Below are 27815 nucleotides of genomic sequence, written 5' to 3' on the forward strand. Positions count from 1 at the left end.
GTCTCAGGGGACTATGGGAAATGGGATCTCCCGTGATTCGGCTCTTAACTACCATTCTCATTTAATTACTTTTGCTTGTGATTTCCCTGGGGAAGCATTTCTGCCAGGAGCTATTTCCTGGGAAGGCTGGGAGTGTTTGCAGGGAATGGTTGGTGTTAGGGAATCCAGTGGTTCAGTGACCTTGAGCTGGTCCCTGGTAGGGAGATTTTCACCACATCCTCTCAAGTCCATCTTATTTCCTCTACCTAAGCTATAATGGGGGAAATATCAGACTTCTCATTACATTTCAGAACTGGGTGTTGCCCAGATGGGAAAGTAAGATGAGGGGAGTACAGGATAGATCTGAACCCACTTGAGTTTAGGTCTTGGGTCTACACAACCAAAATCAAGAGGCATAAAAAGCTGGGGGTGGGACATAAGTAGAAAGAGATACAATCAAAGAAATAATGGGAAGACACTGTGATATTAAATTTAAATAGGAAATATCAGTAACTCATTACAGCATTTCTTTTGTTTCTTTCTAAAAAGAATTATGTGTTTCCTAGCTTTATTTGCTGACAAGGTCTAGTAGCAATAAATGGCCTTCATGCCTGAAATGTAGTCTCCAAATACCATTTCCCACTCAAACCATTTCCTTGAGAAATGGTTGATTCCACATGAGAGGAAGAAAATGCACCAGATGATGCCGGGAAACGTGGTTATGCTGGAAAAGGAAGAAGCTGTCAAATATTAATGGAATCATAACAAAGGCACCCAAGGGCCAACTTGAGGGTCTCCCACTGGCTAAAAATGGAATAATTTTACATAAGAAATTAATGCAATAGACTGAAATTACAGTTGACTGAATTAAAATCCATCAATTTACAATGATACTTAAAAGAAGAAAACTTTGGACTTCCCTGGTGGCGCAGTGGTTGAGAGTCCGCCTGCCGATGCAGGGGACACGGGTTCGTGCCCCGGTCCGGGAAGATCCCACATGTCGCGGAGCCGCTGGGCCCGTGAGCCACGGCCGCTGAGCCTGTGCGTCCGGAGCCTGTGCTCCGCAGCGGGAGAGGCCACAACAGTGAGAGGCCCGCGTACCGCACACAAAAAAAGAGAAGAAAACTTTACTTGTCAATCTTTGAATGTTGCTAGGAATCCCAGCAAAGAAAGGGAAGGAATCAAAGCATTTGTCCTGTCTCTCCTGAATGAACTGTTTTTCAGGGTAACCGAATAGTTGATGAAAGTTCTTTGTAGAGAATTCCACTGAATGGATGCAGATGGAAGGATACATTTAGTAAACCTTTTAAAGGGATGTACTTAGGTACCAATCATTAATGGATGATGAAACCATTGGGTGAAATGTTGGCAAGGGACTTTATAAGATGTAGGTTGATTGATAACACCTGAATCCACTGATCTTAGCATTACTAAAAGTGGAACAACCAGACATATGTGCCAGAAAGCAATCTTTGTCCCAGCAGGCCAGAGACACCCTTCCCCTAACTAGAGGCAGCAGGTGGCTGAGGCTGGGAAAACTCCTTTGACCCCTCAGACAGTATCAATGGAATCCCCCAATGGCACTTGGATATACCAAGCTGGCCAAATTGTACCACAAAGTGTCTAAGTATTAAATGGTCATTGGAACCACAGCCCACAAAATTAGGCCAAAGACTAGTGTCATTATAAGAGAACAGAAAGAGGGATTTGGATACAGAGACACAGACACGGAGGGGAGAAGTCCAAGTGAAGATGGAGGCAGAGACTGGAGTGTTGCGTCTACAAGCCAAGGAATGCCAAGGATTGCCAGAAACCAGCAGGGAGGCATGGACTCGCTCTCAGAACCTTCAGCAGGAATGAACCCTACTGATACCTTGATTTTGGAATTCTAGCCTCCAGAGCTTCGAAAGAATAAATTTCTGTTGTTTTAAGCCACACAGTTTGTGGTACTTTTTTATGGCAGCCCTGGGAAACAGGGATAAAAGGTAGATGGTTCAGTAAGCATGCCTGCCTAAGCTCGGTAACAGCCCCGTTTGTTGTTCTCCTTCTCATGTCAACTTGGCTATAGAAGTGATGAGAAGAGGCTGAGCTGATCACTGATGCAGAAGGAGACTTCATACATCCCCAAGGAATGGAATGATGGCTGCTACCAAAGATTGAAAAAGCAGGATGTGTCACTGGGCCCAGAAGTACAGGAGAATCCCAGGAGCTGTGCTGAGTCTGAGAAGGGGCCTATAACCCTCGGAGGGTGGCAAGGAGGTGGTGGGATTCTGCAGACCACGCGTTCTAAAGGCAACGCCTGCCCGCTCATCCACTCATGCAGGACCTACTGAGCGTGAACCATGGGCCAGGCATAGTCACAGGTGCTGAAGCTGAAAAGTTGGGCAGGACAGCCTCCCTGCCCTCAGGGCACTCACAGTCCAGTGGAGGAGAGAGCCAGTACACAGTCACCACAGCACGGTGCGGTGAGTGCTGCAACCAGGGTGGGCACAGATCCACGGGAACACACAGGCAGGACACTGTGGCAGATTGTGTGCCTTCCTGCCTCCGCATTCCTCCTTCCAATCAGCACCCTGGAGTTGCCTCCCTTTGTCGTGACAGTATTGGGGGTGTACAGTCTTAGAGGGGCTGTAACCCAGGGGCCCAGTTCACTCTTGTCCCGGGGCCAGTCACATGGCCAAACCAGTTGTACTTTTCCCAGGCCTCTGCAGCCTGGAAGGGTGACATGGGACAATGGATGGAGCCCACCTGTTCTGGGGACAGCATCTCGCCTGGATGCCCGGGTTGTTTCCACGGCCCTTTTCCCACAGCTGATTCTCCAGCGTCCTGTCTGCACTCAGAGACCTCTTAAATCCCTGCAACAATTTTCCATTTGCTTCTGCCAGTCAGCGTGGGTGTCTGCTGTTTTAATTGAATCGGGATCTGAACACAGGCTTGGGCGAACAGAGAAGGAATGGGAGAACACCCAAAGAGGGTAGGCCTAGGAAGCCGAGCCCCAAAGCACGAGAAGGAGCTGGCAAGGGGACAGAAGGGCAGGGGGCCTCCGGGGAGAAGGGATAGCATGTGCGGAGGCCTGGAGGTGAGAGAGAGCCTGGCTCAGTTAGGAAGTGCAAGCAGAGGTTGTGAGAAAAGATTTTAATGTTTATAAAACGGACCCCCAGGGTCTGTTTGCTGAAACGCCAGAGCACAGAGCTCCGTGGGTTTATCTGTGAAGTCCCTTCCAGCTTCCAGAAATGAGACCCTCAGTCAACAGCTGAGCACCGGTCCTGAGCTGCCCTCCTTGGAAGCTGTGACCGCCACTGGTCACTCTCAGTTAGGGGGGTGTATTCATTCGTGTTCCTGTTCCCCTGGGGTAGAGGAGGCAAAGCTGAAACGGAGTATGAGGTGATGGGATGGAGGACGTGGGTGTGAGGATACACACCAGTGCGGGCGCCAGGGCATGCGGGATGGCAGCTAGGGGGCGCCCAGGCTGAAGCACACACACGGAAGCACACTTCAGTGGCTGACACAGGCCAGAGGCGTGGGATCCAGGTGACTCTACAGGAGGCGAGGACCTTGGAATCTCCAAGGATAGGGGACCATCAGGTATCAGAGGACACAGCAGTGGGAGATGCACCAGCTCACATCGTGACAAGAGGCAATCAGAGTTGTGGTGTTCACAGCCCTCCTTCTTTTTCATCTGGAAATCCTTCTCTGTGTCTGGGGTGCTCCTTACCCGAATTCTGGCAACACCTGCCGTTTACTGCCTGCTGCCCTCTCCTGGCGGCCCGTGGAACGACAACCACTGCAACCCTAGGCTTATTCTTCAGAGGATGAATAAGCTGTTGGCTGAGGCAGGCATCCAACGGGAGGGTGTCAGAGCCTGAAGGGGTAATTTTGTTCAGCCACCACATTTCACAGATAAAGAAACTGAGGCCCACCGGGGGCATGTGACATATCCTGGGTCTTAGGCCACATTAGTGGACTTGAGCTTCCTCATCTGCAGTCACAGATGATCTCCATGGCCCATCATCACCTGCAAACCTGGGAAACGGGCTGCCCCTGAGAAGGCACCCTTAGAGTTTAACTACAGATATTATGGAAACTTATTCACAATTAGCCTTGTGATTTTGGCTAGTCTATCACCCCAAACTTGTTGGATTGTAAAGAATCTGAGCCCCAGAAGAAGATTTAAAGGACAAATAGAGACCTGGTTCCTTACCTCTCAGGGCAAGACTCCAACTTCAGATACTTCTAGAGTCAAGAGGTGCAGGGAGAAGGAATGGGACAGAAGCTCCTGAAGGATGTGTCACTGCTCAGTTCCACACCTTTTAGGAAGCCAAGCCAACATCCTGAAGGGTGAGATGGGAAAGTCCTTCTCCTCATCTGAGTGGCCACAGGTCTCCTCCACTCTCAGTCATGGACACAGCCTTTCTCCTTTGAAATCCAGCCACACAGGCAAGTCTCCAACCCTCAGGCAATGCCTGGTTTGTCTTGGAGGTAAAATGAAATCTTCATAGTCTATGGGATGCTGAGGGTGAAATGCAACTCTGTTTCTAGCCACCTTCCCTCAGAAGTGCCAAAGTGCTGGAGCTGCATCAGGCCACGTAAGACTACGCCTTCCTTCTGAAACGGTTATAAATTGTGGGCAACAGCAGCCCCAAGGTGGCAGGAGTAAAAGGGGAGAAAAAGAAGAGCTTTCTGTGTTTAAATGCTGGTTTGGGGGCCTTGGGTATTACCTACCCAAGATGGGTAGTAAACGCCTACCGGAGGAGCTTTAAAACTGTGAATATATTATACACTGTTGACCCCATAAAGGACTTACTATAGTCAGGTGTGTCTTCCAGGCTGAGACAAAGCAGGAATCCAGGAACTGGTCCATAAGCAGAACGTAGGTGATGTCGGAGGTGGACAGAGTGATGGTGCCCACAGAGCACCTACCTGGACTCCTAATGCTCTGATATGCACGCATCCTACTGAAATGGCAGGTAGAAATTCGACCAACGGGTTTTTATAGAGCATTGATCTGTGTCAGGTGGTGTTCTGTTTGTTGGGGAATCACGAGGAACAAGACGATTCACATGTCTGCCTCTTCTGAAGGAGAGAGAGAACACTAGGGTGTGATAAATGCTAGGAAGAAAAAGAAACAGGGACCAGGGCTTTGAGAGTGGCAGGGGTCAGGGAGGGCCTCGTGAGGGGGGTGACAAAAGAGCATGAGACAGATGAAGGCACTTCCTCCCCAAGCACGTGTTCTCTGGTCCCCTCTACCGAGGCAGGAGGATACTATGCTTCAGCATCATCTGTGGACCCAGCATGGCACCTGGTTGGCACTCGGCGAGCATTGGGTGGTAGGTAGCTGTCGCCGGTGGATGGCCAGCTCTGCCTGGTGGGCTTCCTCTGGGTTGGCAGCATATGCAGTGTGGCTGCAGAGCCCAGAGGACCGTCTGGCTCTTGCTCTGAGAGGGCAAAGGAGATGGGCAGTAAGCCAGGGGGCTCTGGCTTCTGACTGTGCACACGGAGCTCGTACCCCCAGAATGGCCCTCCAATGGCCTTCCAATCTGATGGAATCAAATTTGTCTTCAGCCTTTCAGACAAGCCATTCTTTTAAAAAGGAGATCTGGAGTTAGATACTAGATGTCCTCCCATGGCTTCGGATAGCACCTGGCCTCCTATGTCAAACTTAGGGCAGGGATTTTCTCTTCCGAACTGTAACCATCTGAAAACCCTTCTGGAGCTCAGCTTAGGCTTGTGAGATTGGCAGTCAGGCAGACGTTGGCTCAAACCCTGTACTGTGTGCTTTTGGGTTCCTCATAGACCCTCTTTGAGCTCAGACCTGAAAGATGAGTATCCCAGGCTGAGGGAACAGCCAGTACAAAGTTCTAGGGTAGACATGAGCTCACATGTTCAGGGAGCATTTGTGAAAAGGGGTAATAAAGGCACTTCTCTCCTAGGGCTGCTCTGAGGGTCAGTGCAACCAGCTAGACCTCTGGCTTTATCCTGTACCCCCCATGAACCTCACACATGACTCAAAAAGGACATGATGCCACCCGGATCAAGCCTGCTGCTTCTCAGGTGGGAGAGACGTTAGGGGCCCCTACCCCAAGAAATTGCCTCTCCCATGTGAGAGCCCCCCACCAGACTCAGCATCCCGTGCTCTGCTTTAATCCTCCCTGAAAGTGGCCTTGTGTGTGCAGGGGGGTACTTTGAAAAATACTTATCTTTAAGTTTTGCTTTTACAACAGCAAAGAAAGTAAAAGTCACCGTGGAGCCCACATTCTAGAAATAAACTTCCTAATTCTGGGGTGTATTTTATTCCGGTGTTTATTATCATAAATATTTTTACATAGCTGAGAAATCACTATATACCTTTTTTTATTTCTTTCTGCCAATTTGTCGATTTTCTTGGCCTGCCATTCCCCATGAAAGGTGCAACATATGGTAAAGGAATTTTCCTCCACTGGTGGTTTTGGAACTAGTTCAAAAAGATTCTTTGGCCATTGTTGGCTGAAATATGTGTTTTATTTTTTTAAAAATAAAACCTGCTACTTAGAATCAGGGATCATAAAACTGAACATAGTCCAGGAAACACAGATTGACTCTTGCTACAAAACCCCTTTCCCACAAAGGAACTCGGCTGGATGAGAACCCAAATGTCCACCACAGTAATCACGCCTAACTGCCTCCTTGTCTCCTTTTTGCTTATTTGCATTTTTCCAGTTTTTCTGCAGTGAACATGTAATGCTTGTATAATAAAAATATTTTTAAAATTCATTAAGATGGGGGGGAAAAGGACAAATAAAGGCATTTTATGTGTAGCACACCTAGTGTGCTAGAGGATGGTAATGGATGCTCCATCACGAAGCGGTCTAGTGATGAAATAAATTGGGAAACACTGAGTTAAAGCTAACTGGATTTCTTCCCTGCAGTACTTCTCAGAACCTTTAAGACGCTGGAGGGTAGTCTGACCCTTAACAGGGGGCTGTACCCAGCAATATTACGGACAGTATCCGACCTCTGAACCCCTCTTATGAGGACTATCTCTGCCCACTGATTGTCTTTGAGACGCGTTTTGGAAAACCCTTTTCCAAAGCCTGGGCTGCGCGCAGAATCAGGCTAACGCCCCAGTCCTGTTAGGCCACATTCTCGCGAGATCTGTACGGCTGAATTTCGGGAAATTTGAGGCCGTGTCAGCTCTCAGAGCAGCGACGCTGCTGCAGTCTCACTGGCGGATTAAGAAGGGTGGCCAACTTCATTATGGATTTTATTATCAATTAAGAGATCTGGAGAGGAGGAAGACATTCGGAGGCATCTGGTTGGTAGAATCACTGAGCCGTTTGGATCAGCAGAGACTGCAGGCCATGAATAAACAAAAGACAAACGCCCCTGAGTTCCAAGGGCATAAAATATCCCTGCAAACGAAACAGTCCAAAGGAGAATAAAAGGAGCAATGGGGAGTGGGGGCAGCAGAAAGGAGAGTGGCTGCCCGTATCCAGTGGGGCCTCACCATGGCAAGGGCTGGCCCTCCAACTACCAAGATCTGTATCTCTTCCTGGAGAGGCCAGAAGTGCCTAAGAGTTGATGGACAGCAGCCTGCAACCAATGAGAAGCTCGTCTGCATCTCCGGCAGGATGACTGAGGTGCAAAGTCCACACTGGCTCCCAGAATTCCCCAGTGGGCTGAATCTCCGGTTGCCCATAGTGGCCTCTGGTGTGATAACAAACCCTTTATCAGCTGCCTTTCCTTCCCTGCCTCACTTTCCCTAGGAAACAAGGTTAAGTCCTGCAGGAATGTCTTTGCTGGTAAGATTCTTAGTAAGAAGGCCTGTTTTTCTGGGTTGCCCTAATTCTCCAAGCCAAGATTTGCTGCACTCCAGTGAATGAAGAACAGTTCCATCTTATTTCTGACAGAGGGCAGCATTTAGTTTTCTACCGCAGGGAGATATGTTTCTGGGGGTTGCAAATGACTCCAGCTCAAAATAAAGAAAAACAAATTGAAATGAGGATTTTAATCACTGTGAAGGGAACGAAAGGCTGTGTCAGCGTTTCCATGGTAAGTGCCGTCTTTCAGGGATTTATCACCCCAGCTGTAAAAATATGCTTTATGCTAGGATTTGGCGAGAGCAAGGCTTCAATCACTGAAAATGTATATGTTATTAAAGATTCTACTTGCAGTCAAGTTGGAAACGTCACTCTGCAAAAATGGCACAGAATGCCCCCGTGCCCCTTGGGGCTGCCAGCGGTGCTTGCTGCATCTCCTGCCAGATGCTCGGCACCAGCTTGGAGAAGTGGCAGAGGCTGCTTTGCATTCTGGAAACGGTTACACAGAGGAAGATGCCTGGTTCTTTGTGGAGGAAAAGTGGTGGTCCTTGTGCGGTCTTGTCTGTGTGGCCATAGGTGACTCTCCTCTGAGCACTGGCTCACGTGCTCCCTCTCCCTCACCCCCGGTCCCAGGGCCACCGAGGGGAGAGAGGGGCGTCAGCACAACCACAGCCACACAGGAGGCTTGGTCCCCCAGCTCATGATGCACAGGCCCCTGACAGCAGCACAAGTGGAAGAATCGCAGGCTGAGTTGACCGGAAACCTTGGACTCGTTCTGATTTTAGCTCGCAGCCTGAGCTCTGAGGTGTGAGAGGAATAACGATCACGATAGCAGCCAGAGAGGAGGCAGTCTGGGTAAAACAGAACCCAGTCTGAACCTTTGTCACATCACATCAAAGTCACCTCTGCTTGGTTTCAAACAGGACTGAATTTACAGAAACTTTGGTGTGCTCTTTATTTGAAACAGGCCGGTGCGGGCGGAGGGAAGCTGTTTACAATACAAGAGAAAAGGTAAGAGCAGGAGGGTAACTTTTTTTTTTTTTTTTTTTTTCCTTTTGCGGTACGCGGGCCTCTCACTGCTGTGGCCTCTCCCGTTGCGGAGCACAGGCTCCGGACGCGCAGGCTCAGCGGCCATGGCTCACGGGCCGAGCTCCGCGGCACGTGGGATCTTCTCTGACAAGGGCACGAACCCGTGTCCCCTGCATCGGCAGGTGGACTCTCAACCACTGTGCCACCAGGGAAGCCCAGGAGGGTAACTTTTTATGACCTGAAATGAGTCCTTAGTATGTGCCAGTCGGTGTGTTTATCAGGTCTTAGGTATCAGCAGAATCTTCCCCCAACACAGTGGTAGGTACTGTTACTCCCATTTGAAAGATGAACAGATCGACATTCAGAGGTTGGGGAACTTGCCTTCACGGAGGTCTCAAGGAGAGCAGGTGGCAGAGTGGGGCCTCGAGGCCAGCCTTCCTGACTCCAATCAGGTCTGAATTCCCCTACTTTGACACAGTTCAGAGCCAGCGCTTTGGGATTCCACCAGCCCATCTCCTCATCCTACCCTGGGTAATGGGCAACCTGGCACAGTGCTTGGCATGTATGGCAGCCCAGCAGATTTCCTGCTGCTGGGACAGCTGATGGCTGCAGAGGGCAGGCCTAGGAGCACTGGCTAAACTCAGAAGGGGCAAATTTATTTTATTTATTTAGTTTTGGCTACGTTGGGTCTTCGTTGCTGAGCACGGGCTTTCTCTAGTTGTGGCCAGAAGGGGCTATTCCTCATTGTGGTGCGCGGGCTTCTCATTGGGGTGGCTTCTCTTGTTGCGGAGCACGGGCTGTAGGTGCGTGGGCTTCAGTAGTTGTGGCACGCAGGCTCAGTAGTTGTGGCTCGTGGGCTCTAGAGTGGAGGATCAGTAGTTGTGGCACACGGGCTTAGTTGCTCCACAGCATGTTGAATCTTCCTGGACCAGGGATCGAACCCGTGTCCCCTGCATTGGCAGGCAGATTCTTAGCCACTGTGCCACCAGGGAAGTCCCTAATTAGTGGTTCTTTTCTTTTTTTTTTTTTAATAGTGCGGCTGCTTTGGAATTCCTATTTTCTGTTTTTTTGATAGTGGCCATCCTAATGGGTGTGAGGTGATATCTTACTGTGGTTTTGATTTGTATTTTCCTCATGATTAGAGATGTTGAGAATCTTTTCTTTCTCTCTTTCTTTTTTAAAAAAATATTTATTTATTATTTATTTTGGCTGTGCTGGGTCTTAGCTGCAGCACGTGGGATCTTCATCGTGGCACGTGGGATCTTTTTTAGTTGCTGCATGTGGGCTTCTTAGTTGTGGCTTGCGAACTCAGTTGCAGCATGCATATGGAATCTAGTTCCCCAACCAGGGATCGAACCTGGGCCCCCTGCATTGGGAGCGTGGAGTCTTACCCACTGGACCACCAAGGAAGTCCCGAATTAGTGGTTCTAAAGTGCATTTGGAAACAGAAAAACTGATTCCTGTTGGGATGAGAGTGTCACCCATGCCACCCCAGGAAACTGGGTCTGTGCAAGCAACCATACAAAGCAGAGATACCCCTGATGGTGAAGCTGCAATATTTTGGTTGCACCAAGATGTTTTGGTTTTGCATTTCTGAGTTGGTCTAAGACAGTTTTCCATTGGCACTTAACCATATTGGTTTACAAGGCAATTAATGGGTGGAACCTTCCAGAGTCCAGGCCCTACACTGGGGATAGGGGGAGAGGAGAGAGGAATGGACAGGGGCTATAACGTGAACAAAGGAAGAGCAGAAATCAGGAATGAAAGTGGGGCTTCACTATTGACCTTACAAAAACAAAAGTGTTGTTAAGGGACTGCTATGAACAACTGTATGCCATCAAATTAGATAACAAAGAGGAAATGAATAAATTCTTAGAAAGACACAAACTATAAAGACGAACTCAAGAAGAAATAGACATTATGAACAGACTTACAGTAAGCAGAGAGATTGAATTAGTAATGTTAAAACTTCCCTCAAAGAAAAACCCAGGCCCATATGGATTCACTGGTGAATTACACCAAACATTTAACCAAACAGTGGTTTCTTAGACATGACACAAACAGAACAATTCATTAGACTCATTAAAATAAAAACATTTTATTGTTGTTGTTACAAATGATACCACTAAGAAGAGAAAAGACAACCCACAGAATGGGAGAAAATGTTTTCCAATCATATATCTGATAACGGACTTGTATCCTGAGTATATAAGAATTCTTACAACTCAGCCATAAAAAGACAATCCAATTTTAAAACGTCTGAATAGACATTTCTCCAAAGAAGATATACAAATGGCCATCAAGCACATGAAAACATGCTCGGTGTCTTAGTCGTCATGAGTCATTAGAGAAATGTCAATCATAACAACATACCACTTCACATCCACTAGGATAGCTATAACCAAAGCCACAGAAAATAGCAAGAGTTGGTGGAGACATGGAGAAATTGAAACCCTCATACCTTACAGGTGAGAGTGTAAAATGGAGGGGCCCTTTTGGACAGCAGTTTGGCAGTTCCTCAAAAAGTTAAATGTGCTGTATCATATGGCCAGTCATTCCACTTCTAGGAGAATTGAAATCGTGTTCAAAAAACCTTGCATGTGAGGGCTTCCCTGGTGGTGCAGTGGTTAAGAATCCGCCTGCCAATGCAGGAGACACGGGTTCAAGCCCTGGTCCGGGAAGATCCCACATGACGCAGAGCAACTAAGCCCGTGAGCCACAACTACTGAGCCTGTGCTCTGGAGCCCGCGAGACACAACTACTGAGCCCGTGTGCCACAACTACTGAAGCCCTCACACCTAGAGCCTGTGCTCCGCAGCAAGAGAAGCCACCACAATGAGAAGCCTGCGCGTCGCGATGAAGAGTAGCCCCTGCTCGCCACAACTAGAGAAAGCCCTCACGCAGCAACGAAGACCCAACGCAGCCAAAAATAAAATTAAATAAATAAATTTATTTTAAAAAAAACTTGCACGTGAATATTCATAGCAGCATTATTTATAAGAGCCAAAAAGGAGAAAAAACCCAAATGCCCATCAACTGATGAATGGACACAAACAAAATGTGAAATATCCGTACAACAGAATATTATTCATCAACAAAAAAATAAAATACTGATTCATATTACAACGTGGGTGCACCTAGAAAACAGTTTAGTAAGTAAAAGAAGCCAGACACAAATGATTCCATTTATAAGAAATGTCTAGAATAGGCAAATCCATAGAGCCAGAAAGTAGATTAGTGTGGTTGCCTAGGGTTGGGAGAAGGGGAAGGATGGGCGTGTGTTTTCTTTTTGGGGTGATGAAAATGTTCTGAAATTAGATTGTAGTGATGCTTGCACAATTCTGTGAATATATACTAAAACCCACTGAACTGTACACTTAAAGTGGGTGAATTTTATGGTATGTGAATGTCAATAAAACTGTTAAAGATTATAGGGAATTCGTTTAAAAATATGGTAAAAGTATATAATATATACAAATCTTCAGCTGCTTAAATTAACAATGTGATTGATATATACTAATATGGAAAGTTATCCACACTATAGTAAATGAGGCGTAAAGCAGATTATAATTCATTGTAGCATGATCGCAGTATTATAGAAATAAACAAAATGTGTGTGTGTGTGTGTGTACAGAAAATAAAATTTGTAAGGTTATATATTGAGGGAGTGATTTTCACTGAGTACTGCATAATAAACTATTCTTTTCAAATTTTTATTTAATCTTTGAAAAAGTAATACAATCACATGGCATAAAAATCAAAAGCTCTAGAAGACTATCTAGTGAAAAATCTCCTCCAAGCCACCCAGTTCTCCTTCTAGAGAGCAACTCGTGTCACCCGTTGGCTGAGCATCCTTCTGGAGAATTTGACACAAGTGGACAATGCTCTCCGTCTGTCCAGCACCTTACTTTTCTCATGTAATTATAAATCTTGTCCATACTGAGATATCACAAAAGTCCTCAGTCTTTTTTATGGTTGAATAGCTCTTTATCCTGTAGATGTACTGTTTGAAAGATTCTTTATGTTCATGCATTTCCTAATTTATTTATTTTTTTTTGCATTTAGCATGCATTTTACTTGTAATCAGAAAGAAATCTAGCTATTTCTCCAAAAGAAGTACCTGTATTGAGGATTCAGATCTAAGAAGAGTGAGCCCCCAGGAGGGTGGGCAGGTTGCACGTGGAGACCCGGAAACCCTGGACGTGAAAGCAGGTCAGTGAGGCGGGGGTGCCCTCCACCATCGGGCAGGGACCCAGGAGAGATGCTGGAACCTAGAAAGGAGTCCAGACAGCATTTAAGAATCATTCCTTCTCCTTTTTTCTACTCTTAATCTCCCCAAATATGAGGAGCATTTGAGATTTACTGGGGAAGTGGAGCCAGAATTCATCTCCCAAGGGCTGCTCCTGACTACACCTGCTCACCATCTTTCAGTCCAGCCCTCGATAGGACTTGCTGCCCTCCCCACAGTGCTGGGTGCTCGGAGAGCCTTCTGGGAACCTGGTCGTTTACTCCTTCTAGAGCTTCTGGGGTCATTTAACCTATACTATGCAGAGGTTCTAGAAACCACCTGGTTTTGACTTCTGCTTCCCTGCTTCTTGCTGTGTGACCTTGAACACATTATCCAGTCTTTCTGTGCCTCGCTTTTCTGTCTCACCAGCAAGAAGTCAAGGGGTGTATTTAGCCATCATCATTGTCACCCTGTTACTAAAGTAGAGCTCACAGACGGGACTCATGTGTTGGCTGCACACAGCCCTTTGGGGAGCAGGGGGAAGGGCCGGTTGTGTGGGAGAGGAGCTAAAGGGATGGGGGAGGAAGGGCCCCTTTGGTGAGTGAACCCACCCTTCTCCTTGAGGGACTCGCCCGCACCCCATGTCCTTCCTGCCCTCTATTTGTTTGACCTCTGGAAGGCATTCCCTGCTGGCCCTCCCTGCCTCCGTCCTGCCCCTTTCCAGCTTGGTGGCCACCAGCCCTTCTGTGAGTGGGACCAGGAGAGAGGGAGAAGGGAAGAGATTCCTATAGTGGCAACTCTTACTGAGAAAGGCCAGCTCCCAGTCCAGTCCATGCCCTGCACCTTGTTTGTTTGTTGACTGCTGACTGAATCAAAACAAAAACAAAACCTGGCAGGCCTCATGGTCGCCCTACAACTTTCCTGTTATTCTTCAAATGAGCTCTCCCCTCCCCTGCCCGTCCGTTCCCACCTGTCCCACCTTGGTCTCAGTTCCAATCTGCCAGAATCCCGCCTCAGTGACCTCTCGTGGTGCTGGCCCTGGCTGACCTCCGGACTGGGCCTGCCTTGGTTCTACAGGTACAAACTTCTTTCTCTCTTTGCCATTGAGCTGCCTTCTTCCTGACACCCTGCATCCCCGACCCTGGCCATTGCACCCCTGAGCCAGTGACTTTGGAGGTTCTCACAAAAGCCGCCTCCAGCCCTTCATCTGGGCTGGGCAGAAACACTTGGTTCCTGGCATTCTGAGCCTGGACTGGCATGTGGCCATGGTGAGGGCTCAGCCCGCCTCCCTGGAGCAGGTTTGCTGGAGATTTCTGATTAATAATTTGTCAAATAGGAAAAGGAGTCATAAGACCCAACGTCCCAGCTGAGGAAGAAATTACATTTCTGGAAGTTGGCCCAGGATAAGGACCAGATATTTTCTTCTGCAGGAGTTTACACTTGACCAAGCTCAGAATCTCATGGAGATTCATTATGGAGCTGGTGGCAGGGGCTCAGGACCCATCCTTCCAATGAAAACAACTCCAAGGATGCACAGGGATTTTCACTGGAGCATCTGTAAGGGCTTTCTAAACAGCAGTGAATCATCACAGAAAGGCAGGCAGGAAGGAGACTTCTCTCTTTGGAAACGGAGGTACCAAGCTGGGCAGTGATTTATCTGAGAGCGTGAAATGCCAATGGCCAAGAAGGGAATGCTTTTCCAAACACCCAGTTGAATCCACAATTCTTTGATGCTGACAAACCACTTATTTGAAACAATGCTGACTAACAGCATTTATTGAGCACCTTTTATAGGCTGGGCTCTGGGGAAGATGCTTTGTACAATTCATCCTCACAGTATTCTTAAATGCTGGTACCATTATCGTGCCCATTTTACTGATGAGGAAACTGAAGTTCAGAGAGGTTCCCTAACTCACTCAGTTTACACATCTGGCAAGGGGAGGAGCTGTGATTGTAACCCAGCTCTCTCTCTGCCAAAGCCGGTTCCTTTCCCTCTGTTTTTCTCCTCAGTCTAGCAAGCAGTTTAAACTATGTATCAACAACCTCAAAAAATGTTCCTGCTCTTTGATCCAACTAACTCACTTATGACAACCATTCCCATGAAATGATGCTAAGTGCAGAATAAGTGTCTTACAGTTCAACATGGCTAAGCACACGGTCGTGTGTACCCCTCTTCTTCCCTAAATTCCACTGAAATGACAAGAAATTCAGAAATAGAAAGAGTGCTCGTGGTTGTGGGCAGTCAGGAGGAATGGGATCAATGTCCAGAAGATTAAGGAATTTCCAGGAAGCATAAGACAAATATAAGAACAAGTTGGTGAAGAAATTAAAATGAAGCTGTAATGGCACAGGGCTAAATGCACAATCATCACAGAGTGAATTTTCCCAGCAGAGTTCCAGAACAGAGGCAACAGTGACCTGGGTGAAAGAGTGAGCTAGAGATGGACTGTAGGGCGGTGAATGGTTCCTTTCCACTGTTCACTAACCACTCTGCACACACAGTCACCTGAGGCTGGCTCCTGTATCAACAGCTGCATTCCCTGCCAGAGGAATGGGATTCTCATGGGGGTGAGGAAGTGTCCCCCAGCCACCAATACAGTTCAGCCCAGATGTTCATCTACAGTGTTAACAGCTACGTTAGAATTGCTAGATATTTCAGAAAAGCCAGAGCCTGAGAGAGGCACAAAAATAGAATGGACTCCAGGAAGACAGACTACCTAAAACAGAAGAAAACTGTAAGGAATTAAAATGAATATCCCAGAGAGAGTTAAGAGAATATCACATCCACTTAAAAAATAAAGCCTTGGGCTTCCGTGGTGGAGCAGCAGTTGAGAGTCCGCCTGCCGATGCAGGAGACGTGGGTTCGTGCCCCGGTCCGGGAAGATCCCACATGCCACGGAGCGGCTGGGCCCGTGAGCCATGGCTGCTGAGCCTGCGCGTCCGGAGCCTGTGCTCCGCAACGGGAGAGGCCACAACAGTGAGAGGCCCGCCTACTGCCAAAAAAATTTAAAAATATTAAAAAATAAAGCCTCTATGAAAAAGATACAATAAGAGTTCTTGGGAATTAAAACCATGACTGACAAAGTTTTACAAGCTCAATAAATGTGCTAAATAGATAACTGAAAACCTAATTAGTAAGCTGGAAGATCAAGCTAAAGCAGTCCCTAAAAATGTGTTCAAAAAAAAGAAAGATGCCATTGTTTTTTAAGTTATGTGATATGAGGTGTAAAGTCAAGCACAGGTACCTTTCTTATAGAAGCTCCAGAGGAGAGAACACAGAGAATGGAGAGGAGGAAATAAAAAGATATATTAGAAAAAAATATCCTAGTGCCAAAGAAACACTGAAGATAGAAGAGGGCCCACTGAGAACAAAGCAAGTCTCTTAAACTCAAGTTTCAAAAAAAAGGCAATAAATCTAATAGAAAAATGGGTAAAGGGCACAGATAATTAATTCACAGAAGAGAATATGAATATGGTTAGTAAATAGATGAAAAGAGCTTAGTCTTACACATCACCAGGGAAATGCAAATTATACTTTACATCCATCCACCCTAATATCCAGTGTTGGTGATGACATGACAAGTCAGCAATTTCACGAACGTCATTTGGGACAGCTTCCAGAGGGCATCTTGGCACCAGCTATGAAAATCTCAGATGTAATTCAGTGCTTATATTTCTAGGAATCCATTGTATCCACTAAGTGGTGGAATCTGGTTAGTTTTTAAAAGGTGGTCGCAGGTCTTTCTGTATTCTGGGGCTAGTCTGCCCAGCATGGCCACCACCAGCCACGTGTGGTTACCGAGCGTGCGAAAGGTGGTTAGTGTGAATTGAGATGTGCTGTAAGTGCCAAATATACACCGGATGTAAGATAGCTTGTTATTTACCAGAATTAATGCATAATTTTATGCTGAGTAAATGTTGAACTGATAATAGTTTGGATATATCGGGTTAAGTAGAGCATATTAAAATTGATCCTACCTGTTTCTTTTAATTTTTCTTAAATGTAGCCACTGGAAAATTTCACATTTTATATAGGGTTCATATTCTCTTTCTATTGGATGGCACTGAGTCAGTGGGAATCAGCTGGAGAGAAAACAGCCCTTTGGTTTGAGAGAGCAAGTAATTGGAGCCAGACCTGGAGGAGACTTTGAGGCAAACGGGAGCTCCACTGCTTCGTGTGAGAAAGGAGAAGATAAAGTAACAGACTAGGACAAGGACAGGCAAGTGTGGCCCGGGGCTGGGTTTCAGGGGACAGAGAAAACGAAGAGAGGATGGGAGGGAGGCCCAGGAACACGACAGTAGCCGGAGACCAGGGAACAGGTGGCTGAGGAAGGACTCCCCGAGCCCCTGGGGCAGGGCCAGCAGTGAGTTTCGCCAGCAGTGAGGTCAGCTGATAAATTTTAAATGGGTTACTGATCTATGCCATGATACTCCTCTGCTGTCCCTGCACCCCAAGGACAGACCGTGTGGGGCTGGGGACGCCGTGTCCCTGCTTGGACAGCAGGGCTGGGTGAGGACGGTGATGTGCCAGGCAGTGGCCCGAGATCCCAAGGGGAGGAGGGAAGGTGAGGAGCAAGGGTGCCGGCCGAGGGGTCAGGCAAGGACGACGTGACAGGTACCCAGAAATCCTTGGAAGGATCCCCAAGAGCCCTGAGCTGCTGCTGGCAGGGAGGTGCAAGGCGGCTGAAGATTTTCATTTGGTTTTGAAGGGAAGGATCACCCCAGCCGGCTGACCGACACTGGGACCCTTCGCCACATTACACAGGGCGTTGTAATATGCTCTGGGGTGCTGGGCAGCAGCGGCTGAGAAGTTTGGTGGCAGTGCTGGCGGGGAAGGTGAGGAAGTGGAACCAAGCAATGCTAGTAGCCACCTCAGCAAATAACGTGGAAAGCTCTCCGGGATCAGCTGTCAGGTGATGCAGGGAGCAAGGTCCCGGGGTGGGGGTGGGGCAGGGTGTCCTGCATGTTCTGCAGGGGCCCCCCTGCAAGACACCCACACCCCTCTCAGCCTGCTCTGGGTCTCGGGACGCTGGCTCGTAAAGTCTACACACACAGGCCTCTTTGCCCCAGACTCCTGAGGTGGATTGGCCAATGGGGGCCCTGCTGAAGATCCAGGGCATGGGTGGCACGTGAGGGCAGGTGTTTAGTCCCTGGCTCCTTCCCTGCATTGCGGTACATTGTCCCTCTACCTTGAGGCCTCTCCACAAAGTGCTGTCTCTTTCTGTCTCTCAGTCTCTGGCTGCCAGCATCTCCTATCCCTCATTCCTGCAGGCTCCCCATGGTCCCCAGCCCTGGTGAATTGCACGTTCCTATTCCTTCCCCCCTCAGCTGACCACACCTTTGTCAACAGCCTTTCACTAACTCTTCCTCACAGAGTCGAGAATGGCTCGACTCTGCCATTCGCTTCCTACAGAGACCCTGACCGATACCAGGATGTACCATACGCTAAAACTTTTGTGCACTTAAGGGAGAAGGCAGAGTGAAAATACACGTTTGAATTTACAGAAAGGAATATGGGAAAGGTACATGAGAAACAAATAACAGTAGCGGGTATAGTGGGAGGAATCAGTGAACTGGGGCAGAGGTAGAGCGAGATTTTCCACTCTATCTAATTTATATTATTTTGATTTTGAACCATGTGCATTATTTATTATCTGTCACAGTGGTCCCTAACCTTTTTGGCACCAGGGACTGGTTTCTTGGAAGACAGTTTTTCCACGGACAGGGTGGGCGGGCAGGGGAGGATGGTTCAGGGGGTAACGCAAGCTACCGGGAGCCGCAGATGAAGCTTCTCTCGCTCGCCCGCCGCTCACCTGCTGTGTGGCCCGGTTCCTAACAGGCAGCGGACTGGTACCGGTCCACGGCCCAGGGGTTGGGGACCCCTGATCTATCACACAAAATTAAACTGGAAAGAATCTTCTCTACCCCCCATTGGATTATTTGGGGGAATTGTAGACAGAAATAAAAACACACCACGTGAGAGCTGTGACTTTCAGTTTTATTTGGGGATTTACCGAGGGCTATAGCCCAGGACACAGCCTCTCGGATGGCTCTGAGAAACTGTTCAGAAGGGGGGAAGGGGTGGTCAGCATATATGTGATTTTGGAGAAGGGTACCTCCGACCAAGCACACATCTCGCTAGAAGGTTACTGCTAGCCACGGGGAATAGACATCTTACTGAAAGATTTTAGCGCTTTTCCAAGTATGGGAAGACGCAAGAACTTGGGTTCATAAGATTTTCTCCTGAAAATATCTAACCAAAGGCTGTTCTGCCAGTTTCCCCAGAGCCCAGAACACCCCATTCCTGATCTCCACCCTGAGCTCCTTTCAGGGTGTGTTGAAGATCAGTGATGGCAGTGGTAGGTGACTCAATCCTGGTACAGCTGGATGGCGAGCGATATTCTTTGGCTGGCAGAATTGGTTTAATCCCGTCTAGACCTTTCACCGAGGCACCTCCAAATCTTGAGCGGGAAAAGCCACAGCACGGAGGGAAGTGGCCTCTCCTAGCTGGCTCCATGCAGCTGGGCCACAGCCACCCCATCTGCCTCTCTCCCTCCTCCTAGTCCTTCTAGGGCTCTGGCTTCAGCCACTAGTGTCCTAGAGGCTTTCCACCAGGAGAGACCACAAAACCCAATCACATAAGTGGAGGACAAGGGGGGCCAGCGCTGAAAGCCAAGCATCGTGGAGAGACAGCTTTCATCCTGCTCGCTCCAACCTTGACAGGTACTGTTCAGTCTGTGGTTTTTGCTACTGGAAGTTTCCAAAAGGCCCAGCAAGATCCATTCCTTTAGCTGACTTGCCATGTGAAATTCCCCAGGCACGTGGCCAGAGCTTGGACCACGTTCCCCCCGCCCCTTTTCTAAGTCTGACCCTAGGGCCTCACCCCAGATGAGAGTGATACAGACATAGAGCTCAGAACCACAGCCAGTGAGGACCTCAACCTCCCATAAAGAGAACGTTGACCTTTGCTGTTTCCCATCAGTTTTGTGGAATAATCAGAGGGACCAGCTGGGGAACAAAGCTGCATTCACCGAGCGCTCATTTCCATTTCCTCCTTAATCCTCCGAGTCACCATTAGGAGGCAGGGAGGGGCCGGTGCTGTTACAGCCTTTTAGCCACAGCAGCGGGTAATGACCTGCCTGTGGCGTGCATGAGTCATGAGCAGAGTGAGATCTAAGCCCTGATCTCTGCACCCCGGCGCAGCATCTCTCCTCACCCTCAGCTGGGCACCAGCTGTAGGGGATGCCCTTCTGTCCCTTCACGGGGCTCTCGGCTTGCTGTGGGAAGGCAGCCATGATGGGCACACAGATTGGCCTAGCAGCTACCTAAGCGGTGTGACCTCAGGTTCAAAGACAAAGATCTTCCTTCCGCCATGGTCCGAGACTGCCCAGATGGTTATCATCTGTCGCCCTTTGGGGAGTTGGGCATAGTTCTTGGCAGCTCTGGCAGAAGCAAGCACCTGGTCCAGACGTTTGGGAAATACTGGGCGAGTGGCAGCCTGTGCACCCCTGAAGCGCTGTCGCTGGGCCTTGATCAGATGTCACCTCACTCTGTTAAAGTGTCAGCCAAGGTTAGTTCATCAGTCCGGCTGAACCCTGTGCAGCGACTGGCACGGGTTGGTTTTGCTTGGGTGGGAGGGAGTCACAGAAGCATCCGTGGAGTGGTGGGGCCTGTGCATACCGGAGGGAGATCTGAGGGCAGGAGGAATCCACGGCTGAGGCCAAGGCTGTGGAGAGAGACAAGGGGGAAGCAGCCCCTTCACAAGTGCTGAGGACACACCGTGCCTCACACTACACTTAGCTTTGGGCAAAAGGCTTATCCCCTTATTCCATTTACTACTCCTTTACCTTGTGCCAGGCTGCGGACGAAACCATCTTCACGTGATCTCACAGTTTCCAGGTGGACATCTGACACTCGGGTAAACTGCCTGTGTATGTAGAGCCCAGAAGTAGTTGAGCTGGCGTATGAACCCCTGTCTGCCTGGAGCCTAAATGTCCCCACTTTCCAGAACATTTCTGCACATTTACCCATAGATCTGAGCAAGTTGTGGGGAGGGAGGAAGGGAGGAATGAAGGGGACCAGACCAGAGGCAGAGAGGACACGGTGAGGTGGAGGCACGGGAAATCCTGGCCGTGTCCACGTATGCCGTCAGCACAGAACTGTAACTGGTTTAATGTCAAGGCCAGAGGCAGCCTCCACAGAATGGCAAGGGCAGAATGCATGTACTTTGACAGCTGGCCTTTAAAATACATGTTCCTTCCGCAATTGGAGACCCGGTGAACATCTGGATCTTCCTAAATTAAGCCTTTGAAATAAAAATAATAATAATTTCAAGGTGACAAAGTAAATATGCTTCATGCTTTGTAGCTAGAAGTCTCCAGATCTCTGAGATCCAGGCTGTTCCTGCTCACCTGGTCCCTGCATTTAATGGATTTTCTGGAAGGAGCTCCAGAGAAGAGGGGACGTCCTGATAAAGTTTGGCCCAGGGAACGAGGAGGAGGAAGGCAGACCCAGCAGAAGCTGATGGCCACAGACCTGGCAGCACCTGCAAAGTCCCTGGATAGTCAGCCTCATTTGACTCTTCTGTGTTCCCTGTGGGCTCCCTCTGCAAGGGGGTCATGGAAGGTTCTGGAGCCATGTCCGCTTTGGGGTGTAGGACTCACATCCCCCCTCCAAAGTTCCATGGGAAAACTTACCGTGGAAATCAAGCTGCAAACGCCCACCAATCACTGTGACAGTCACTGCCAGCTCTGCCATGCTGGCTGACCTTGAGCAGGTTACGTAACTTCCCCATGCTTCTGTTTTCTTATCTGGAAGATGAGTGTGACACTAACACAACCTACCTCCTAGGGTCATGATGGGAATACAATGTGAGAAAGTATACAAGGGGCACAGGGCGCTTTGCAAGTGTGCTGTATTACGTGTCCTGGTGAGGCTGTGGAGATCTTGTTGCGGTGGGGGTGGGGGATTTATCGCACCGTGCTTTATGTCAGAGGTCTTAGGTGACCTCCTTCAATGCGGACAAATAACTCCGCCCAAGGTCATGGAGTTTAGCGGCCAGGGCTTGAACACACCTGGGCCTGGCTCCAAGCACTGTTATGTGAATCAGGCCACGCCTCCTCCCAGAAGCCTCCCCCCCCCCCCGCCCCCCCCCGCCAGGCCTGAATTTATATCCCTGACACCTACTTAGGTTGCCTGATGCAACCACAGCCCTGGCAGTAAGAGCCAGGAACCTGGCCACACTTTACTGGTGCTCCCCAAGCCCCCCGTGGGTAGGCCTTTTCTGTCGTCACAAACAGTTGGTGGCCCGGTGGGGAGTGTGGCCAGAGAAGTTACACCGAGGAAACGGAAAAGTGAGAACAAAATTAGAAGAGGAGTTGGGATCCTCGGGTCCAGTCGTGAAGGGACACATTCCAGCAGAAACACTTCTCTATTTTCTGCCTGATCTTTGAATCGCCTCCTGGGGGAACAGGTCCCAGGCACAGTGATAGGGGAGGCAGGCATGTGGGGACAGCACGTGGGTGACGGAGCACCTAGCCCGGCCGGTCCTCAGGGCTGTGATCTCATGTACTCTCCACACCAACTCTAGGAGCTGATGATCAGTGTGCATTTTACAGACCAGGCAACTGAAGCCCATTAAAGTTAAACAAGGTGCTCAAAGTCAAACAGCTGAGGAAGATTTAACCCTGGTCTGCCTGGTCCAGAGTCTCTGGGTGCCCTGAGTGAGTCTCTGGGTGACCGCCACCCTCAGGATAACAGTGATGCTGCTTGGATCACAGATGATGTGTGACCTGCACCTGCCAAACCTGGGCTCCTCACCACGGCTAGAGTCCAACATTTCAATCCAGTGGCATAAGGAAACAGAGCTGGGATTCCAGGAGGAAAGGGATTGGAGTGGAAGGAAAGAAGGAGACAGAAAAGTTAAGGAAGAGGTGAGAACAGAAAGGACTTGGGGAAACAGGGAATTCAAAGCCCTCCTTCTGGAGCCAACTGGCAGCGAGTGCAAGGCAGCAAGAAGCTACAGCAAATGACGTCTTAACTCGCTGTCTACTTGCAAAACAACAAAACAGACCTATTTAGCAGCCGAAGAAATGACTGCCTTTATCCTGCCTCTGGGGGCTCAGGGATGGGAAAGCTCAGGAGAGAAACACAAGCTGTGGAAGGGTTTCCCAGATGGTGGAGAGACTTGGGCTGGGGCAGAGGGGGCACCCAGTACAGAGATAGGTCTGATTTGATCAGACCCAGGGGGAACCTGCAAATGTTGGCTGATGTGATGAGGCCATGACACATACAGACAGGCCACAGGGCTCGGGTTCATCCTCCCCAGGCCTCCATCCTGGACTCTCTTTGCGACCCAAGGCTGGGCCCCGTCACACACCCCCTCAGGGCTCCCATACTTGCCTCTGGCTCACGTGCTAGCTTTGACCTTGATTCGAACAATGAAAGGGTCTGGGATTGGCTTGTGCAGCTCCCGCATTGTTTTCAGAGAGAGAAAGAAGGTAGGAAAGAGCCTTTTCTTGGTCCTCAGCAAGCTTGCTTTTTGTTTCTGTGTGACCTTATTTCCCCGAAGGGTTTGAAAGCCTCAAGGGGCTCTTTGGAGGGTGGGTCAGGCCCTGGAAGGACCTCGCTGCCACCTCTTTGTCCCAGATGGAGACCAGGAAGAGTCAGCCTGAGAGCGAGGTCAGTGGGGGGGCTGTGTGGGTGGCGGCATTGCTGGTCCCTGGTCACGCCCACAGGCTCAACTTTGGGCAGATCTGCCTTTTGCTGGGTGTGAGTCAGGCTTCTCAAGATGTTCCACAGCTGGGACCACTTAGGTCAGACCAAGATGGAGCCTCCAGGGAGGGTGGCCAGAGCCTGGCCAATGCTGATGGGCAGAGCAAGCCCCAAATCCAAGGCGATTCTCCTGAGTCTGCCCAGAACAGAAGGAAAAACAACTCAAGAGCTCAGAGGAGTAAAGGAAGGCAAGAGTGAGCAGTACCAAGGGATGGGAAGGAAGTTCCGGTTCTGTTGCCCCAGGGGGGAGGCAGGAGGGGGTGTTTAAGGAAGCTGCAAAGAGATCCCTTCACTGCCCCTTCATCTGTACCTGTGGCTGCGTATCAGAATCACGGGGCAGCTTTGGAAAACTACAGATTCCCAGGCTCTGCCCTCTACCACCCCGGATTTGGCGCTCGTACACTGGACAGTCTCCCCAGGCGATCCTAACATGAAGTCAGAATTGAAAACGGTCAAGGCTCCTGACACTGTCATTGCATACTGACCAACCAAGGTCTCATTAAAGTGCAGATTCTGACTGAGCGGATGTGGGAGAAGACCTGGGAATCTGCGTTTCCAGCAAAGCTCCCAGGTGCTGCTGCTGCTGCTGCTGCTGTTACTCCTGGTGTGGGGACCACTCTGAGAAGCTCGACTGTAAGCTAGACATCTGGGACCAAACCCAAGGAGCCCCAGCACCAGAGGTGGACACTGAGGCCGGGAGAGGCCGCGTAGCTCAGGAAAGGGCCGGCCACCAGCGTCTTGACGGGGGAAGGGCAGCACAGCCGGACCTCACACACAGTAGCTTATTTTTTGCTGCTGAAAGGCTCCAGGTGCTCCAGGTTTCCGAGCAGAGTATCGAGATGAAGGAAGAACTTCTCTGGGAATGATGAGCCACAAGCGGTCCCTTTATGGCTCGGAAAAGTCCTTTGGACACTCACGCAGAGACAGAGGGGATGAGACTCAGCCACCCAGGTTGTTCCCGTGTGGGCCCCTCCCATCTGCTTCAGCCGGGACCAGGGATGGAGCAGGGGAGGGAGGGAGGCAGGGTCTTCAGCCCAGAATGCTCTGGGAAGGGACACCGTGGAGCCTAGGCGTGGCAAGTCCTCCCTGTGAAATAAGGAAGGTTGAAGACCCAGATGCAGAGTCAGTCACTGTCAAAGGTCATGATTCTAAAACAGGCCAATTCTCCAGGGAGCCTCAAACCCTGGCAGCTCCGAGACCCTGCCCTCCTACTGATCCCAATTGGCCAGTCTCTCCCTCCTGGGTGCCTGGGGCATATGCTGAGGATGGTTGGCAGACATCCCAGCTGACAAGTCTGGCCACACCCTAGGAGCTGGCCAAGGCTCGGACTGGGCCCTCACGGCCGTAGTCTAAGCGAATTGGGGAGCAGGTGGCTTCACTCCCCCAATGTGGGGCTCAGCGACCCCACCCTCCCTGCGGGTCCCCCGTCCAAGCATCTTTGGCCATGTTGGGAGGACTTTGTTGGTCCTGGTATTTTTCCTGTTTGTCCTCAGGTAGAGGTGATCAAAATACCCCTAAGAAACTTCATGTGAACAGAGTTACATTCTAAGGCTTTGGGAAGAAAGAAAAGGGGTAAAGAGGAAAGAAAGAGAGATACAGGAAAAAGAAAAAGGCTGGAGATTTGTAACAGACATGCCATTTGTTTGCAGTAGGAGTGTCAACAATAGAGCTCTTTTGAATAGCTATGTGTTGTCATTCTAGCTAAAATTAATCACCTGGATGACAAAAGCGATGCAGACAAGCCTCAGCCCGCCGAGCAAACCTGGAAGCTCACAAGCCATCGGGCTGGGAGGACTGAGAGAGTTAATACGTGTGAAACCCTGAGAACTGGCCCCGGCCCACTGTGAGTAAACATATCCTCTCATTTTACAGCTTGGAGATGAAACAGGCTCCTCCTGGTTTTTTTCTATTCCATCATCTGTCTCTGTGGTCACAGCCTATCCTGTCCTTCCCGGGTGGGCAGGTGTCATGTCTCTGAGCCCTGGTCCTCCTCGCCTTCCCCCCTGAGCTGAGTTCACTCTCCTTGCCCCCAGCCACCTTTGCCAAGCCAGGAGAGTCCCCAGCCTGCTGTCGCCCTGCCCCAGGATGCAGACGTGGATACTGCTCTGCCCTCTAACTGCACCACACAGGGCAAGTTATGTGACCTGTGTCTCAGTTCCCTCCTCTGTAAATGGAGGTGAAGCACCACCTTGCAAGGGTGATCTAAGGTGTAGTGTCAGGCACCTGAGTGTTACATAATCCTCTGCTACTTTTATTGATAGTATTGTTATCGTCATGGGAGTTTTCTTAGCTTCTCCAGGGACCAGCTTCTCACCGTCGTTGCTGCCTACATGGCTGACGTGGTCTAGCACATATTCATTCATCAAATTCCTCAAATATTTACCGAGTGCTGAGTGTGTGCTACACCCCTGGGACATAATGATGTTAGAGGTGTCCAGTGGTCCTTTTTTATTGAAGTATAGTTGATTTACAATGTTGTATTGGTTTCAGGTATATAGTGATGCAGTATTTTTCCAGATTATACCCCATTAAAAGTTATGACAAGATAATGGCTATAATTCCCATCAATATGTCCTTGATGTTTATCATTTATACATAGTAGTTTGTATCTGTTAATCCCATACCCCTAATTTGCCCCTCCCCCGTCCAGTGGTATTTTTAATCCATTTCTTTGGGATCCTATTGTCTCCACTTGGTGGTATTGATGCTGGGGGCATCAAAGTGCCCGCTTTGGGGGCACTTACCCTGTAATTTATATGCACATTTCCTCAGTTAGATCTTACACAACCCTGGGTGCTAAACTTTGCTCCCTTCATTTCCAGCTAAGGACACTGAGGCACAGGGAGCTCAGGTAACCTGCCCACACTCCTACAGTGAGGGTGGCGGCACTGGGCTTTGAACAGAGGCCTATGTTTACCCTAAGCTCTCCACCATGCTCTGGGAGGCTTTCTTTTGTGGAGCCCCCCTCCCTGTTGTGGGGGGCTGCCTTCCCTGGGCACAGTGAGACCCCCCCTCAGTTCTTTCCCCGAGAAACTGAAAATCCTTCTACAGCTTTTAGCCTCAGCCACCAGAAAAACTTCCTGCAACTGGGAGTCTCAGCAGTCAGCTCTTTCCGTGGGGCTGAGTGCATTCAGATTTTCTTTGGAGGTGCTGCATGGAAAATATTAGCCCGTGAACTAAACAACTGTTCAGAGATGCCATTCAAAGAGGCACAAGCATTCCAGGAATTGTTGAGTGTGAAAATGGCACACAAGGGTCCAGGTTCCAGGCACAGACCTGGGGACAAAGCAAATGCCATGTGTATCCTTGAGCCCACAGATAGCTGTTGTGGGAGTGGGTCATCTGGGAGAATCTCATGACAAACGAAACCAGAAGATGTTGCTTTGATTTTAGATCAGCTCGGGCACAGAGGGAGAGCATATGGGTGGCTGGCCTGGGACCCATCGTGTCAGCTCTACCAACCAGGAGAGGCCCCTGCTCACCCTTGAAAATGCACTTGCCTTCGTCACGTAAAGAAGGCCCAGACCTACCATCCCTCCCCACTGGTTCTTTTCAGCCCACCGGCCCACACACAATGAGCTGGAGTTCTAGGGTGCCCTGCACAGTACAAGGGCCTGTGGGGGACACAGGAGGTCCAGTGTGGGAGCCCACAGCCTACAAGGTAAACTGTCTCTTTTGTCTATTCTTTTTGTCCTCTGCATATTGGACTTGCAGAATTTTGCAAACTGTAACCACAGTGTTAAGAACATGCCTGCCTTTTAAGCCAGCAATTCCAATTTCAGGAATTTATCTTTAGGAATCAAGCACGTGAACCATTTTAGCTACAAGAAGGATCAGACCATTTTTATTTTAATTATTTATTTGTTTTTAATAGTAGCCAAGGATTGGAAACAAGCCAGATGACCAACGATAGGAGGTTGGTTACCAAAAGATGGGTATACCACACAGTGGAGTGTTATTTGGCCATTAAAATGATTTTGTAAAAGTATATTTACTGAAAGCAGAGTCCA

The 27815-nt window shown here is 49.2% G+C and overlaps 1 protein-coding gene across 1 annotated transcript in view; it reads left to right on the forward strand.

The window, feature by feature from the left end:
- The window catches only part of SNRK (SNF related kinase), a 227731-nt gene that overhangs the window by 33810 nt on the left and 166106 nt on the right, over window positions 1-27815 (forward strand). The window contains exon 2 of the mRNA XM_067005634.1: window positions 25507-25648. The gene's annotated coding sequence lies outside the window, so the exon portion shown is untranslated. The remainder of the gene's footprint in view (window positions 1-25506; window positions 25649-27815) is intronic.

Source organism: Kogia breviceps, chromosome 10 (genome assembly GCF_026419965.1).
Source record: "Kogia breviceps isolate mKogBre1 chromosome 10, mKogBre1 haplotype 1, whole genome shotgun sequence".
Taxonomy (NCBI): Eukaryota; Metazoa; Chordata; class Mammalia; order Artiodactyla; family Physeteridae; genus Kogia; species Kogia breviceps.